Here is a 17,229-nt window from a genome sequence, read left to right on the forward strand (position 1 = left end):
CCCCTATCTGTAATGGGGGGAATACAGGGGGGATTAATGTGTCAGCATTCTAGTGTTCCAGTGTTACAGCTTTGTCCTAGTGTTGTTACTAGGGTTCTCTACGTTTATCCACAGGTATATCCCACTGACGACCCCGTAGGACATATGTCACCTGCGGAAATCTTGCTGCGGCCGTGACCCCTGAACGGAGATATGATCATCTGCTCAGTCTGCTCAGTCAGTCTGATTCTTGAAACCCTCCTGTGCTTTTGGTTTTGGTTCATCCGGATTATTTGTCCCCCCCTGCGCATTGCTGGTGCTGTGTGTTTGGTCCTGTTCCCGACTTCTGCCTTCTTCCGGAGCAGGGGACTCCTTTCACCCTGGCTCTAAGCCCTGTTATGGGTCATCCCTTTCTACCATCTTGATCTAGTTCTTTGTCACATTGGGTTCTTTGTCCTATCCTCCTCCCCAACCCATAATCCTGTCGCTTGCCGCTATACATTACTAGATGTCCGTAGAATGCCCTTATGTTTCACGTTTCTCTTCTTCCCCTCCGCTTCTTCGCGCTCGCTCGGCGCGCAGTCCATGCCGGTCCTGACCCGCAGTACAACAGAGCAATCAGTGGTGAGGAATTTCCTTACCTATCACAGACCTCGGTTTGTGTTCCTTTTCCTCCTTTTTCCCTTCTTTCAGGGGCACAAGGTTCGGGCCTTTTTTTCTACCAGCTATACCCCTCGATCTGTACTCTTCTCCCTTATATATACTGTCCCACTCTCTGTGTTTCCACATTAGCACTTGCTCTCCCTCCTCTTTCCCCTCACTTCCTACTTGCCTGATCTTCTCCTATCATCTGGCCGAAGGCCCCCAATAGCCTTCCTTGACTGCCCTTTATCAACGTACCGATATTTAGAGTCACGCCCCCCTCGGAATAACCTCTCACTCAGTATACTCCTCCATTGGAGATCTTGAGTCCTCTTACTCCCAGATCACTGCTATCTCCTAATGGGTTCCATGGCTCCACTGATGGTCCTCTCCTGGAATGTTCATGGCATGACACACTACATTAAATGGCAAAAAGTTTTATCTTACCTACGATCCAAAAAAACAGACAGTGCCCTCTTGCAGGAAACCCACCTATCCCCATCTGAAACGGAGAAGCTGCACAGAGATTGGGTGGGCAAGGTGCTCTACAGTGGGGCACCGTCAGTACAAGACAGGGCACAGGGCTCGGGATGGAGATGTGGAGTGGCAATTCTTATCTGCTGATCCTTACAGTTTAGGCTTCTTAAGACATGGTGTGACCCAGAGGGACGCTATGTCCTTGCCAAGCTGGTATTGGGCCCCTCCACAGAGTGCGTAGGATCTGTATACGCTCCCACGGGTTCCAAACGTTCTTTCTTCCTCTCTTTTAACAGACTGTTGATGGAGAGCGGAGCTTCTCAGTATCTTCTGGGAGGGGACTGGAACCTAGCTCCAGATGCTATCCTAGATATATCGAACCATTGTGACACTTGCAACAATGCGGACAGGGCCCTCTTGGGGGACGTCCTATCAGACCACGGTTTGCTGGACCACTGGCTTCTTTCCCACCCCACCGACCGTGACTACACCTTCATATCCCCAGTACATGGGACCCAATCCAGACTGGATTACTTCCTGGTCTCTCATCGGTTCTTGCAAGCTATTAGAGAGTCTGCAATACTACCGGCTGCCTTGTCGGATCACTCTCTGGTCTTATTGTCCCTAGGGCTGGGGCAGGTTTCTCCGGGTCGTAAACCATGGCGCCTAAATACCTCCCGCTACCGCACCCGGAAAGGGAAAGAGCAGCTTAGATCCCATGTCACCGATTATCTCAATGATAACAAGGGCTCGGTATCCTCACCCCAGTTACTATGGGCTGCAGCAAAGGCGACGATTAGGGGACAACTTATGAGAGATGCTGCCCTTGCCAATTCCCAGAGGCGTGAACAGCAGAGAGCCCTGGAAGACTGTATTGTACAAACTACACATGAATGCACTCGGGCCCCCTCCGCATCCCTTCGTCGCCGCTTGGAACAAACCAAAATGGAACTCAACTCCCTTTTTACATCACGTGCAGAATATGCCCTACAGAGACTGATAGGTCGCCACTATGAGCATGGAGAGAAAGCAGGCCGACTGCTAGCCGCCCAACTACATCAACGAGAGGTGACATTGGCCATACCGTCCCTTCACAGCACCCACGGTTCATTTATTACTCAACCCCAGGAAATTGCTGATGAGTTTGGTCACTTCTACCAGACCCTCTATGCTCCATAAACGGAGGAAGGCCGGGTCAGGTTGTCCACCTTTCTAGAGAAGGTGAATCTGCCTCGCCTCTTGGAGAAGGGTAGGGCTCTTTTAGAAGGAGGCATTAGCAGAGAGGAGATCCGACAGGCTATTGCTAACCTACCATATCATAAAGCACCCGGGGAGGATGGGTACCCGACAGAATTCTATAAATGGACGGGAGAGAATACGGTGGAAGCATGGAATGAGGTTTTTCACGTGTCTACCCAAACTTGCTCTCTACATCCACTATCCAACAAAGCCTCTATAATAGTCTTGCCCAAGCCGGGTAAGGATCCCCTTCTGTGTAGTAGCTACCATCCTAGATCCCCCCTTAATGGCGATGTTAAAATCCTGGTAGGGATACTCCCGGCTCGCCTTAAGAAGGTCATACCTTCTCTGGTCCATCACACACAGGTTGGCTTTGTACCCGGCCACTCTTTCAGGAACCACCTCCGCACACTACTGCATGTTCTATGGGCAGCGCAGGACTCACGGGAAGAGGCTCTTGCCCTTTCCCTGGACGCCGAGAAGGCATTTGATCGCATAGAGTGGTGGTACCTCTTCGAAACGCTAGAACGCTTTGGCCTCAGGACTAGCTTCATCAATATGGTGCCTTTACTATATGACTCCCCGACTGCACAGGTCAACTGCGGTGGGTTCCTCTTTTGAGGAAGGGGGACTCGCCAGGGTTGCATCCGGTCAACCTTGCTGTTTCTCTTGGCTGTTGAACTCCTGGCGGCCACGATATGGGGCTCCAGTACCATCTCCGGGATACCCATCCCCGGTGGTTGTTCTACTGTTTATTTATATGCCGATTATATTCTGCTCACCCTCACCGATCTATACAACTCCCAACCAGCTCTTCGTGCCATACTCTCTGAATTTGAGCTCCTTTCAGGATATCGAATCAACTGGGATAAGAGCAAGGCATTACCGCTATCCCCAGAAACGGTGAGTGCATCAGTTCGGGGCCTCTCAGTAAAATGGAAACAATCTTGTCTTCAATATCTTGGCATATACATCAATAGAGGACTGGAGAAAATGGTGGCAGATAATTTGGACCCGTTGTTAACCAGTATGAAACGTGACTTTGACAAATGGGCACACCTGGGCCTCTCCATGTGGGGCAGAGTTCAGGCGGTACGCATGGTGACCTTGCCGCGCTTTCTATATGTCCTCGGTATGTTGCCTTTGGAGATCCCTCGGCCTATTCTCTGAGCGATAGACCGTCGCATTCAAGACTTTGTCTCGGGATCAATACATCTGCGACACTCATGGCGACAAGCCCATCGATTGCTTAAAATCGACCTCGCTCTGCCAAGCGTTTCCACCTGGGCTGGGCTGTGGTTTGCTCGGGGTAGGATGTCCCTACCTGCTCATCCCCCCTCTTGCTCCCATCCCCTCTGATGCTCTCCCTCCCAATTGACTCAGCTACCTCTCCATACCCACTCCCCCTAGGTCCCACCTCCCCTCACCCACCTACTGTATTTACCATCCTCTTCCCCCCCCTTAGCCACTGTTGCTATTGCTAACTTTCCGCCTACTTCCTACCCTTGTTCCTCTATCCCTTCCTTTGCTCCTCTTCTCTCTTCTACCTTACTTCCTCTTCTCTTATGAATGCTGTCCTATTATTACACTTCTCTCCCTATTTGCGGTCCTCGCACCCTATAGTCCAGAGCTAATAACCACTGTGAAACACGACGTATCAGTTGTTAGATATACCTTGTACTCCAAGTTCAGCACCTATCCCCTCCCGTTAGTCTGTATTGTTTGTATTTGCTTGGAGGCCCACTTAGTGTGTTAAGTCGTCCTTGGCATCTTCGCACCCCCCATCGTGTTATTATAAGGGCGACCAGCTATGCTATCTCCCCTCCTGTCTTCTTCTTCCCCCATTCTTCCAGCATTTCTATATATTCTTTTCTCCATGATTTGTCTGCCATAAACCCTCCCTTACTAGTCTGATCACTTCTCCCCGTCCACTATCTCTGCCTTTTGGTTCCCGTGGCCTAGAGGAACCGTTCATCCTTTTCTAAAGGCCTCCTCACTAGCAACCTCCTCATACTACTTCACTCGCTCCTGCTCACAGTGGCGGCTGCTGCAGTGTGGAGAAGTGAGGGAGAAATGATAGGCGTGGGTATTCCTGGAATACTGGTCCTTTCTGTACACTACCACTGGGATACGGGCATAGCCATAAACGCAACCCCATACTCTTATCAGAATGCCTGTGTTGCATTGTCAGTTACATTGCACTCTGGAATTACGACAATTGTTTTCAAAGTCATGTTCAACATTCGTACGCCTCAGTTCACCTGTTACCCTTGCATGATTGTAGACTCCTCCATGTATGTATATGTTGGGCCTTAATGAGAGATACGTACCTATTTCATGTTGAACGGAATTTATGTACCATGTCAATGCTTTTGATTTTGAATTTTGATCTTGAGTTTTAAATAAAGAATTACAACACAAAAAATAAAGAAACTGAAGAACAGATTCATCAGAGTCATATCCAAATTTTGGTGCATTTTTTATCCACAATAGAATATGAATATGAGGTGCACCTCGCGTTTGGTACTCTTTTTTCCAGAAGAAATAAGCAACCTCTCCTGAGGCTTGTAATAATTTGTTAGGAGCTCAAGCGTAGCTTGGAATTTGTGATTAAAATATCTGCAAACATTTGCTGGTTCTAAAGAACATAATTCCCCTGGTGTTTCTACAGCCACATCTGTCAAATTATTGTTAGCCTTAAGTAGGAAAGTGTATAAATCATCCCATAGGTATTCGGCACAACTTAAAATGAGAAACCAAGTCGGTGATTCCAAAGTTCTCAACATACATTTTTACTTCTCCATGTGTTCTGAACCAATATTTATTTGTACCTCGTTTTCATAATAATTTTCCACTTTATTTAGGAAATCTTTAGCTGTTATGTTATCAAATGATGTTCCAGTTCACATCACAGGCACAACATCATAAGAGGTAATTGATAATTCACTTTCATATTGTAAGGTGAAAATGGAAGGTATGTTTTGCCTAAATGTGGATCTTCAGAATTAAGGACCAGATTATGAGTATGGCACTCTGAAGACTGCCAGACTTGTGGTGGCGGTTGGACCCCCGCAGCTGTGGCAGTCTGACTGCCACATTACAAGTCTGATGGTAGGACCTCCAAAAGACCGTCATCTCCACCAGCATCTCTGATCCCGAAAAGCTGAAGTCAGCGCTGCACTGCTGATTACAACCATGTCTGCTCAACAAACCATGTGTTGACGGCAATGGGCTCTGCTCCATGTGGAGCTGAGTCCAATGCCACAGCACGTTTTCCACTGGGCTGACCTGCAGAACCCTTGGTGTGTATGAATGCGGAGGGGGGTGCGTATGCGTGCGAGTGAGTAAGGGTGCATGTCTGTGTGCGAGTGAGTGGGGTGCATATCTGTGTGCGAGTGAGTGGGGACTGTGTCTGTTTGTGTGCGGTTGGGTGGGGGTGCGTGTCTGTGTGCGGTTGGGTGGGGTTGTCTGTATGTATGTGTGCGGTCGGGTGGGGTGTGTGTTAGGAAGTGTGTGGGTGAGTGGGTGTGTGTGTCTGCAAGTGTGTAGACGTGTGGGGATGCGTGTGCCGGTGACAGGAATGGGGATTCCTGTCACTGGGTGGATTACTACCAGGGTTTTCATGGTGGGGCAACTGCCATGAAAAGCCTAGCGGTTTGCTGCCTCGTAAAAGGACTGTCGATCTTAGGCATGCTGCCGGCCCAGAGGAGCTCACCGCTGGCCGTGCAGGTCCGACTGCACCGGTGGGACTGGCGGCATTGTGGAGTTTTGGCTTCGGCCAAACCGCCAAATTCGTAATGCAGCAGTCTTTACTGCCAGGACCACAGTGGTAAGACCACCACCGAGAACTAGTAGGTCATTGCTGACAATGAAGTAATTCAGTTTAAAATTCTTGTCCCCTATGTTATTTTCTAACAAATATGAAATAGTAGCTTAAATTTTGGAAATGTTTATCAATTCTTTTGCTGGAGCTCCCTCAACTAATACAACTAAATGTTCTTCTAATTTACACTGCACTCCCACAGGGTCAATATATAATTAAAAAAAATAATAATGGTAGAGAAACAACTTATCTTTTTAGAGCACAGACTAATTCTCAAGCTTGAAATTTTCCAGATTTAGGTTGCATTCTAATAGAAGTCTTAGAAGGATGTAACGGTTGAGTTGAGATACTTTCATATAAATTCCGATGTTGTAATTCTGCAGATGTAGGGTAAATATCCATATGGTGAAGTTTACCAAGGCAATAAAATTAACATATAATTTGTTCAGAAAAAATATCATATCTGTTTTAAGTAGCACGTTTTCTTCAAGCTGCTCTATTTCTTTTTTTAATTTTTCAAGCAAATCAATATTTGTATTTGTTTTCAATACTGTATGCGTCGGCAACAAATGCACACTTTATTTAGAATTTCTGAAATAGTTTTATGGAATAACAAAATATGCAAATCATACTGTTTGAAGTTCATAATTGGATAGTTCTTTGTAGTTGCTGAGAATAAAATATGTGGAGACACATCATTGTCATCTTCAGACTCACCACCAAAGTAATTTGATTCTATTTACTTTGTATTTGATAGGACCTTCACAGGATTAGAGTGTAATACAGCATCATTGATTAGCTCCAATTGTATTGCAGGCCCTTTAACAAAGTATAAAGTTCTTACAAGTTTTGATATGAGAGAATGATGAATTGAAACCATTTTTAGGTACTAAAAAGTGGAATTCACATATTATTTTGAAGGCAACCTAAACTATGGTATTGCAGCTGTGTAATATTATCAAATGAGCAGTTGTCCAATGTCTGCGGAAGATTGAAAATGCGTTTTTTAAAATAGTAATAAAGTTTTGTTATTTGCCCACAGAATGTGTCTCAGTCTTGCATATTGAAGTGCAATTCTATTGGTAAACAGGATGTTCACTTGCTTTTTCCTCTAAGTCCTGTTTTGAGTTCTCTGTTACATTTTTCACTTTTTTTCTCTAACCCAACAACAGATCCATGCAAAACTTTATGGTAGCTTCCTACAGTGTTCACAGCTAGGGCCCAATTAGTATATGTATGGTAAACTTCTTCATGAAAGTATGGTTCATTATTGTGTCTCCACCAGCCTCCAAATATGTTAGATAAGTTTAACCAATTCAAAGTTGTTTTGGCTAACTCATATAATTTATACAGCTAAATTAAACATGTGAGTGTTTTCATGTGATTCATTGTTAAAATAAATACTTTTCTTTTCACAGCAAAGGCTTTTTCCACAATCAACTGAGCTTATTGTTTAAATTGAAGTTTTGCGGTATCGTTTTTGCAACTGATATTACTTTTTAGTAAATTACCAAGTACTCTGTTTTTAAACTGTTTACAGGTAATATTTTTAATAGCATCCCTCCTTGTATGGTATAACAAACCTTATTATTGGGTATTTTTCTCATGTGGTTAAAGCTAGTTTGTGTTTCACAACAGTTTTCAATAAACCACCAAGTGCATAACAAATAATTGGTGGGTTACCCTGGTAATAACATAGTCTGTTGGTTTACATGATCATGTCACTTTAAATTGCAGTGTAATAGATACATCTACTTTATTGTATATTTAAAGTTTACAATCTAATCTTTTTAGGAATAAATGTGATTCTCTTGTGCGAAATAAATATTATATAACGTAATATAATATAATATGATATAATATAATATAATATAATATAATATAATATAATATAATATAATATAATATAATATAATATAATTGAATAATGTTGCTTGAAGATGTTTGGTGGTGTTCAAACAAAATGGTTTGTGAGTGGATAACTGGACGAAGGTATATCTTTTGGGCTAGAGATTATGCCAAGAAGAGAGTAATTGAGTATAATTTAGGTATGGCAAATGTTGAGATCACATGGATGGCTAAAAAATGTTTAAGGTGGAATACAATCCTTCCTCTCATTTCATCTCTTCATAATTGTGAGCATCCCTATTTTATAATTATTCATTGTGGAGCCAACAATATTGGTCACCTCACTGGTGTACGGATTGAAATAGAGATGAAAGCTACTTTTAAATCTTTAATGAGTTTATTTCCTTGCAAGGATTTCTAATATTGCCAAAGGATGAAATGGAAGTACTCATTAGAAAATGTGCAAAGTATGGAAAAATGTGCAGCTATATCAACAAAACGGTGCCTGTTTTCCTAAGAGATCACCTTCCATATATCACCTCAATATTATGCTTTCCAAACCCTTTCTTTATTGTGCTGATTGCATACATTTTACTGCAACTGGCAAAATCATCTTCATTAATAACATCCACCAACTGCTACTAAACCATATGTAAATCCAAAATATCCACTTGTAATAAAAGGCTTTTTTAAGAGCCAACCTAAAAGGAGCATAAGTAAATATGAATATATACGGGTTGTTCTATTAAAAATTCATTTACGTCTCTGTTGAGACCAACATTAAAGTACAGAGGTAATTTAAAAAAAAAAGACATTTATACATTTCCAAACATTATTGACTACATGTCACTACAACGCTGATGGCAGTACAATTATAAGCCTCAACTTGTTTCAAACGACTTCTTGAAGGTGTATTGCAAAACACAGTGAATGGGCTGTATAAACCAACATGACTGCCATCAGGTTTTGAGAAGTACACCTTAGCCACTCAGATAATCCCTTGTTGTTGCTATGTACAGAGGTTATACTGCGATACTACTGCGGTCACAGATATAGCTAAAAAAGCCGTACAACAATATTTACTCACTTACTTACTTACTGTACTTGCCTGCACTACACCACAGAATCATCTACACCCCCTACTGTGTAATGCTGCCAAATTTCAGAAAAATCCAGCTGATGGTTTTCGCACTACGCGAAATACAACATTCTGTGGAAAATGCATTGGATTTCAAGCCAGTTTGGTTAACCCCCTTTTTTCTTTGCACATCCTTCACAAAACACCACAAAACGTTCAGAACTCCCACAATGAAATGGGGGCAGAATGTCGGCAAAGTTTTGCAGACATTCGTCAAGCGGGTGCAAAGTTATTAAGGGACAAAAGTCCAAAAGATCCTTCTTTATGGCCTCCCTTACTATAACTACAGAGTGTCTACTGCCACTAGATTGTTATAGTTAGGTCTGCTTTTCCAGAGAAGAAGCGTTTTTTGATTTGCTAATAACTTTGGTCCCATTTGACAAATCTCCATGAAACTTTCCAAAAAACAAGATCATCCACTTCTGCTCCTTCCCGGAACGTTTCTGGGTGATCCATCAAGTGGGGATCAAGAAAAAAGGGTGGCTCCAAAACGCAAAATGTGCATTTTCTATAGATTTCTTTGGGCAGGCCTACATCAAAAACTGCCGAATGGAACTACAGCAGCTTTGGCAGGAAGCTAGATGGCAGTGCACAGATTGTGCTTTTCTGATTTAGTGGAAATCTGTTCAGTAGTTTTCCAGAAATTAAGGGTCAAAATGAATTGTATATTTTGGCAGTTGTACTCGAAAGGGGTCTCCAAGACTCTTGGAGGAGCATCAATTTCAAAATAGAGAGTTCTGATTGACCCACGTAACATTATTTCCCCTGGACCATCTAACTCCCATGGGAGTCAGGCTCCTCTAAGACCAGGCACTCTTATTGCCTGCATGCAACAAATGAAAAATATTGCTGGTAGCCATTACAGGACTCAGAAACGTAGGGCCTGATTTAGATATTGTTAGATGAGTTACTATGTCACAGCGGTGATGGATATCCCATCTGCTGAAATCAAAATCCCATTATATCCTATGTGATTTAGATTTTGGCAGACGGGCTATCTATCACCATTGTGACGGAGTAAGTCATCTGCCAATATCTAAATCAGGGCCTTATTCCTCTTCCTGAAGCTGTAAAAAAAAAGGTATATTGGGGCATTGTAGGGATATCCCAACCCTCTGGCATTATGGGAAGGATACAGAGGGACACCCCCGGAGCAAAAAAAAAAAAAAATGGCAAAATATGCTGCCATCATTGCAGGATCAGAAGAAAAAAAAGGCTAAGGGGCCACATTCAATTGGCTCATGCTTGAGGGAGCTCGGGGGACTCCTGGGGCTTAATTCCTATACGGGAAGGCCAACATCAAGCCTTCAAAGGCCCTGGCCCCACCCCCATAGCCAAAAGCTGTTTTTTTGGGAGGGGGAGATGCTGTCTCCCTTTCCAAGCTGAGCCCCAGGGCCAATATTACTTTTATGGGCAGGGGGTCATGGCCCCCCTCCCGAGCTTCTGGAGGTCATGGGAAGCCCACTCCTGGGGCCAAAATGAAGGAAAATGAGGATGGGGCCACACAGTTCCCTTACTGAGCCTTGAAAGGGCCGCAAGGCTGATTGCTTGAAGGGAGGGGGATACATGGCCCTTCCATATAGTGGTGGTTCTCTGGGGTAGGGGTCCCTAGAGTTGAAATCAGCCCTGGGAGGAGGGCTGCATGTCACCGCTCCCTTGAATACAGTGCTTGACATCAGGGGATGGGGTCCTTGTGGCCCAAATCTGCTTGGGGACTTGGGGAGGGGGTCCATGTGTCCCCCTGTTTCCATGTAATGCTGGGCCCCAGGGAAATGGGTCCCAAGGGCAAGAATCTGCCTGGGAAGGGGGGTTGCATGCCCCCTTCCCTACACTGCTGGGCCCTAAGGGATGGGGTCCCTGGGGCTGAAGTCAGCCCAGGGAGGAGAGACGCTTGCCCCACTCTTGCCCTGAGGATGGGGTCCCCGAGGCCAAAATCAGCCCGGGGAGGGGAAGCTTGCCCCCCCTCCTCTTGTATATACACACTTCTAGGCCCAGGGTGATGGGGGCCCTAAGGCTGAAATCGGCCAGGGTAGGGGGCCTGCATGCTCCCCACCTATAACAATTGTGCTGGGCCCTGAGGATAACGTCCCTGGGGCTAAAATTAGTTCGGCGAGCCCCCTTCCCAAACAAGCACATCAGGAATACACAAAAATGGGAATGGCTCATCCGACCATAGGACATGACGGGCAGGGGAAAAAACTGAAGGTTCAGTTAAGTATTGGATAAATTATTTGCAGGAAGCAAAATGCAACACTCCATGCCTTAACTTATTTAAAATCACAGGCAAATGTGGACTCCCAAGTACGCTGTTTTATGTATCATCTCCACAGTGTGATGAGCAGGGGGAGGTGTCCTCGGGGAGGGCTGAGGAATGCTATACTGTGTCCTCGCATCAGCCCTATACCACACTGAGGGCCATGTCAACTGCACCACGTGCCTGATATCAGGACACGCAGCAGCAGCCGTAACAGTTATTAGGCAGAATTGTCTCAACATGACAATTTCTACAGAACATAAAAGACTGTGTGCACCTGGTACTGATCTATGTACATCTCCTTTTTTCCACCAGGAGATGGGCTACCTATAAAGTTTTCCCCACAGTATTAAGGCTTCAGGTAGTGTGATCTTTAGCACCTTCAGACCTTGGTTATTTTAAGTGAATATAGTCTTTTTTTACAAGTTTTGCTTTGAGTGTACACTGTTCACAGTAGATACTTTTTAATACTCTGTGGTGTACTTCTCATGAAGGTTTTACTATCAGCAAACAGTGTGGTATATAGTAAAATCTCTCCATAGAGTAAACAGTGTTTATAGTACAATTTTTCTAGTCATATTCACTTCATTCCTTAATGTAGGTTTGATGACTGTGAGACATTTGATGCAGTCTGTCTGTAGTAGGTTATTCATTTTGGAAGAGACGTTGAGTATCTTGAGGGACTTGGCTTTCTCTGAAAACATCCATACAGATTGAACAATGTGTGCGATAAGTGTTTCACATATATCTGTTGTTGATTGTTAATGTAAACCTGGGTACTCCTGAAGTGTATGCCCCATGCGGGCCCGCTTCCTGAGCCCCATTTGGCACCATGGGACCCAATCCCCCAGGGCTTTATGTATTTTAAAGGGGAAAAGGGCATGTGGCCCCCATCCTCAGGCCTTATTAAGCCCTGGGGACCCCATCTCCCAGGGATATATTTTTTTAAAAGAGAGGGGGCCACTTGGCCCTTCTCACTATGACTGGAAAATGCCGTGGAGGCCCATTCCCCAAGTCTGGGTTGTTTTTAAAGGGGAGGGGTGCCTCGTGCACCCCCTCCCCGAGCCTCTCTTAGCTCTGAGGACCCCATCACCCAGGGCCTATTTTTTTAAAGGGCCTGCAAGCCCACTTCTGGGGCCGAAACTTACAAAAAGGGGAAGGGGCAGTGCACTCCCCTCCCTCTGAGAATTATTAGGCCCTGAGGACCCCATCTCTTAAGGTCTTTTTTTATTAAAGGGCTGTTTTTTTTCTAAAGATGAAAAGTCTGCCCTCAGCTGGTGGGAGCATTTTCAGAGCTCCCGCCTGCTAAGAGCAGACTTTGAGTTTGCTCCAGCATGGCAGAAGTTCCAACAGTGGTCCAAAAAAAGCAGGAGCAACCACAGGCTTCCCTGCCTGCGCTGGTGCGGGCAGGGAAACTGCTGTGTCCCAATGTTTGGCTCCCCAAGACTTAGTTAGTGAGTTGCCCCCAGGGGATGAGGTGCCAGGGGCCATGCAAGGCTCTGGGAGGGGGTCCGTGTGCCCGCCTCTTTTTAAAGAATTTAGCGGCCCTTGAGAATTGGGTCCCTGGTGCATTTAAAGTCTCAGATATGATGCCACGTGGCCCCTCACCTTTTCATAACATTTTGGTACCGGAGGTGGGCTCCCTGGCGCTATGATAGATCAGGGAGTGGGACCACACAGCCCCCATCTCTTTATTGAATGCGGCCTCGGGGTGGGCTCCATAGAACCTATAATTAAACAACACGGCCCCTCAGCACTGCGACAATGCTTTTCATGGGATTTCACTGTCACTTCTAAGCAGCAAACAGGTACTCTGGGACAAGGGGTATGTACTTCTATATTTCCATTTCAAGCAAGGACATTTTAAGTATTGTGGGGCACTGAGCAAGTTTTAGTTTGGGGGCCTTGTCTGGAGAAACTTTGAATTTATATCACATTTCGATTCATTCAAGTCATTGTAATGCCAACCAATACTGCATTATATGTTAAACCTTCCGAAACAGTAGCACAGAAAAATAGCCAAAAGCTCCTCGTGCCCTCCAGCTAAACAGTACCAAGAGAAAGCTTGAACAAGCATTGATAAAGCTTTTTGAGTTTGGATCAAATTTGTTTACATATAACAAAATTTTGGAGGTCATTACAACATTGGCGGTAAAAGCCGCTTACCGCCGTGCAGAGGACCGCCAACACACCGCCGCGGCCGCGGTATACCGCCACTGCCATTATGACCCACAGCTCGGAATCCGCCAAAATCCAGACACCCACACAAGTCCGCCACACCAAAGGTCAGTGATAAACTGTCGAGAACTAAACCTCCACCGTCACGCCAACAGGAATACGCCCACACCATCACGACCCACGAATCCACGCGGCAGTCTTTCAACCGCGGTATTCCATTGTCAGTACACACCGCAGCGCTCAAAATACACACACATTTACAAAACACAACCACATTGGACAATTCCAAATACAGACACCTGATACACATACACACACCACTCCCACACACTCAATACAATATAAAACACACACCCACATCACCCACAAACCCTTACGACCAGAATTGCGACAGAAGGCCAGAGGGAGACACCACTAGAAAGAACAATAGCATCCATAGGCACTCAACACCATCACTCACACTACATCAAAGCATCTCACGCAACACACCACTAAATATCACCCTACACATCACAACACACACCACCCCACACATCACCCACACCACCCCATGGCACCGCAAAGAAACCCAGGTTCTCTGAGGAGGAGATCAGGGTCATGGTGGAGGAAATCATCCGAGTAGAGACACAGCTATTCGGATCACAGGTGCAGCACACCACCGTAGCTAGGAAGATGGAGCTATGGCGAAGAATAGTGGACAGGGTCAACGCAGTGGGACAGCACCCAAGAACTAGGGATGACATCAGGAAGAGGTGGAATGACCTACGGGGGAAGGTGCGTTCCGTTGTCTCAAGACACCAGATTGCGGGTCAGAGGACTGGCGGTGGACCCACACCTCCTCCCCCAGAACTAACAACATGGGAGGAGCAGGTCTTGGCTATACTGCATCCTGAGGGCCTCCCAGGAGTAGCTGGAGGAATGGACTCTGGTAAGTCAAATATTTCACTACTTCATCCCCCACCCACCTGCATGCTATCACATACCCCCACCCTCGCCCTCACCCTCATCACTCCAACTCCTCACATATGTCCCACTATCACAAACCACACATCCCAAACCCAAGCCCTGCATGTAACACCAAAGCATGGACACCCATCACCAAAGCATGTCCACTGCACATACCTATACACCCCCCTAAACCATTATCACACAAGGTCCCACACAAGAATGCAAGCACTGTGGTACAGGGACACCCACCCATTGCACACCATGGCACACACAGATGCAATAATCATGCTTTTACACCCCTGCAGGGCCCCTGCCCTACGTCACAGGACAGGAGGTTCCAGACATGTCCACTCCACCCACAGAAGAGGCCCACAGTGATGACAGCAGCTCTGTCCAACTGGATCTAGATGACCAGCCCGGCCCATCTGGGACCTCAGGACAGTCGGTTCCCCTCACACTGGCACAGGCCACCACAGAGCTTCCCCCTCTGGAAACACCAGCACAGCACCCACCCAGCGGGCCCATACCTCTGTCCCCAGGACACGTCAAGCAGCAGTGTGTCCACCACTACAGGGAACCCAGGCTAACCCACCAACCCAACAACACCAGGGACCTGGGGGCAGTGGCAGTGGGCACACGGTTCAGGGGACAGAGGCCCAGGGAAACAGGGGAACTGGGAGGGCTGCTGTGCGACAGGGGGAGGACAGGCCCAGGGATCCCACTCTCCACGAGACCCTCTCCCCCATCATGGGAACATACCACCATTCCCAGGAGACACTGGCAACGGTACTGGCCAAGTTTCAGGAGACCCAGCGGCTGCAGGAGGAACAGTATTTGGGGTTAAGGGAGGAACTCAAATCCATCAATTCCACCGTGGGCATCATTGTAGGGGTGCTGAAGGAACTCGTCAACACTAGGAGGGACACTGTGGCACAACAAGGGGCCCTTGACACTAGCCTGGACGATGAACTGCCCACCACCTCCGCCGGTGCTAGTGGACAGGAGGCACCGCCACAGGACCACGACAACAGCAACCAACCCACTGCAGATGGAGAACCATCCCACAAACGGTCCCTGAGATCCAGGACAAAGACAGAGAACAATGCCAAGACCCCCGCCAAAAAATGAGACCACCCTGATTGTCATCCTTCTGTCCCACTTTGTCACCCTGTCCATCCTTAAACTGCCCCCGCTTCACTTCCTATGCCCCTTTGGACAATGCACCTGTGAGACTAATAGACTGGACTCTGCCATGGACATACCTCCACCATCACCCCTGACCATTTTACAACTCCTCCACTATTTTGCACTTAAATAAACACCCTTAAATCACAAAACTATCTGGAGTCAGTCTTTGCTTTCTAAGATGTGTATTTGCAATAACTGAGTAGAAATTATATATCCATTGTATTTTCAACATACCTATGTCACACAGCTATAGTCCATGAGGAAACAAAGCAGATGTCACACAGTGGGACCCACATCTGTGAAATCGAAAGGGAAAGTGACAACTCAGGCGCTATACACTGGGCGAAAATGCCATCAGATGAGAGGTAGAAGAATTAAACAGATGTAGCAGGCAGTGCTGTCATCTTACCTGTGTCTCACTGGAAGTATTGCTGGATCACTGTGTTCCTGTTTTCTATGTCCTCTTCTTCTGCTTCCTCGTCTTCACTGTCCACAGGCTCCACAGCTGCCACAACACCTCCATCTGGACCATCCTCCTGCAGAAAAGGCACCTGTCGTCGCAAAGTTGTGAAGCATACAGCAGGCCACGATGATCTGACACACCTTCTTTGGTGAGTAGAATAGGGAACCACCTGTCATATGGAGGCACCTGAATCTGGCCTTCAGGAGGCCGAAGGTCCTCTCTATAATCCTCCTAGTTCGCCCATGTGCCTCATTGTAGCATTCCTCTGCCCTTGTCCTGGGATTCCTCACTGGGGTCAGTAGCCATGACAGGTTGGGGTAACCAAAGTCACCTGCAAATATCGAGGGACAACTGTTAGACACACACTAACTCTCAGGGACATCCCCAGACCCAAACACCTAGTCACACTGTATTGGGTCCATGTCCTCACCTGATAGCCACACACGGTGCCTCTGAAGTTGTCCCATCACATAAGGGTTGCTGCTAAACCTCAGAATGTAAGCGTCATGCACAGAGCCAGGAAATTTGGTATTAACATGGGAGATGTACTGGTCGGCCAAACACACCATCTGCACATTCATAGAATGGTAACACTTCCGGTTTCTGTACACCTGTTCACTCCTGGGGGGGGAGCAAGGCCACATGTGTCCCATCAATGGCACCTATGATGTTGGGGATATGTCCAAGGGCAGAGAAGTCACCTTTCACTGTAGGCAAATCCTCCACCTGAGGGAAAACGATGTAGCTCCACATGTGTTTCAGCAGGGCAGACAACATTCTGGACAACACGTTGGAAAACATAGGCTGGGACATCCCTGATGCTATGGCCACTGTTGTTTGAAAAGACCCACTTGCTGGGAAATGGAGTACTGACAGCACCTGCGCTAGAGGGGGGATTCCTGTGGGATGGCGGATAGCTGACATCAGGTCTGACTCCAACTGGGCACACAGCTCCTGGATTGTGGCACGATCAAGTTTGTAGGTGATGATCACATGTTGCTCCTCCATTGTCGACAGGTCCACCAGCGGTCTGTACACCGGAGGATGCCGCC

The sequence above is a fragment of the Pleurodeles waltl genome, chromosome 2_2 (assembly GCF_031143425.1).
Source record: "Pleurodeles waltl isolate 20211129_DDA chromosome 2_2, aPleWal1.hap1.20221129, whole genome shotgun sequence".
Classification (NCBI taxonomy): domain Eukaryota; kingdom Metazoa; phylum Chordata; class Amphibia; order Caudata; family Salamandridae; genus Pleurodeles; species Pleurodeles waltl.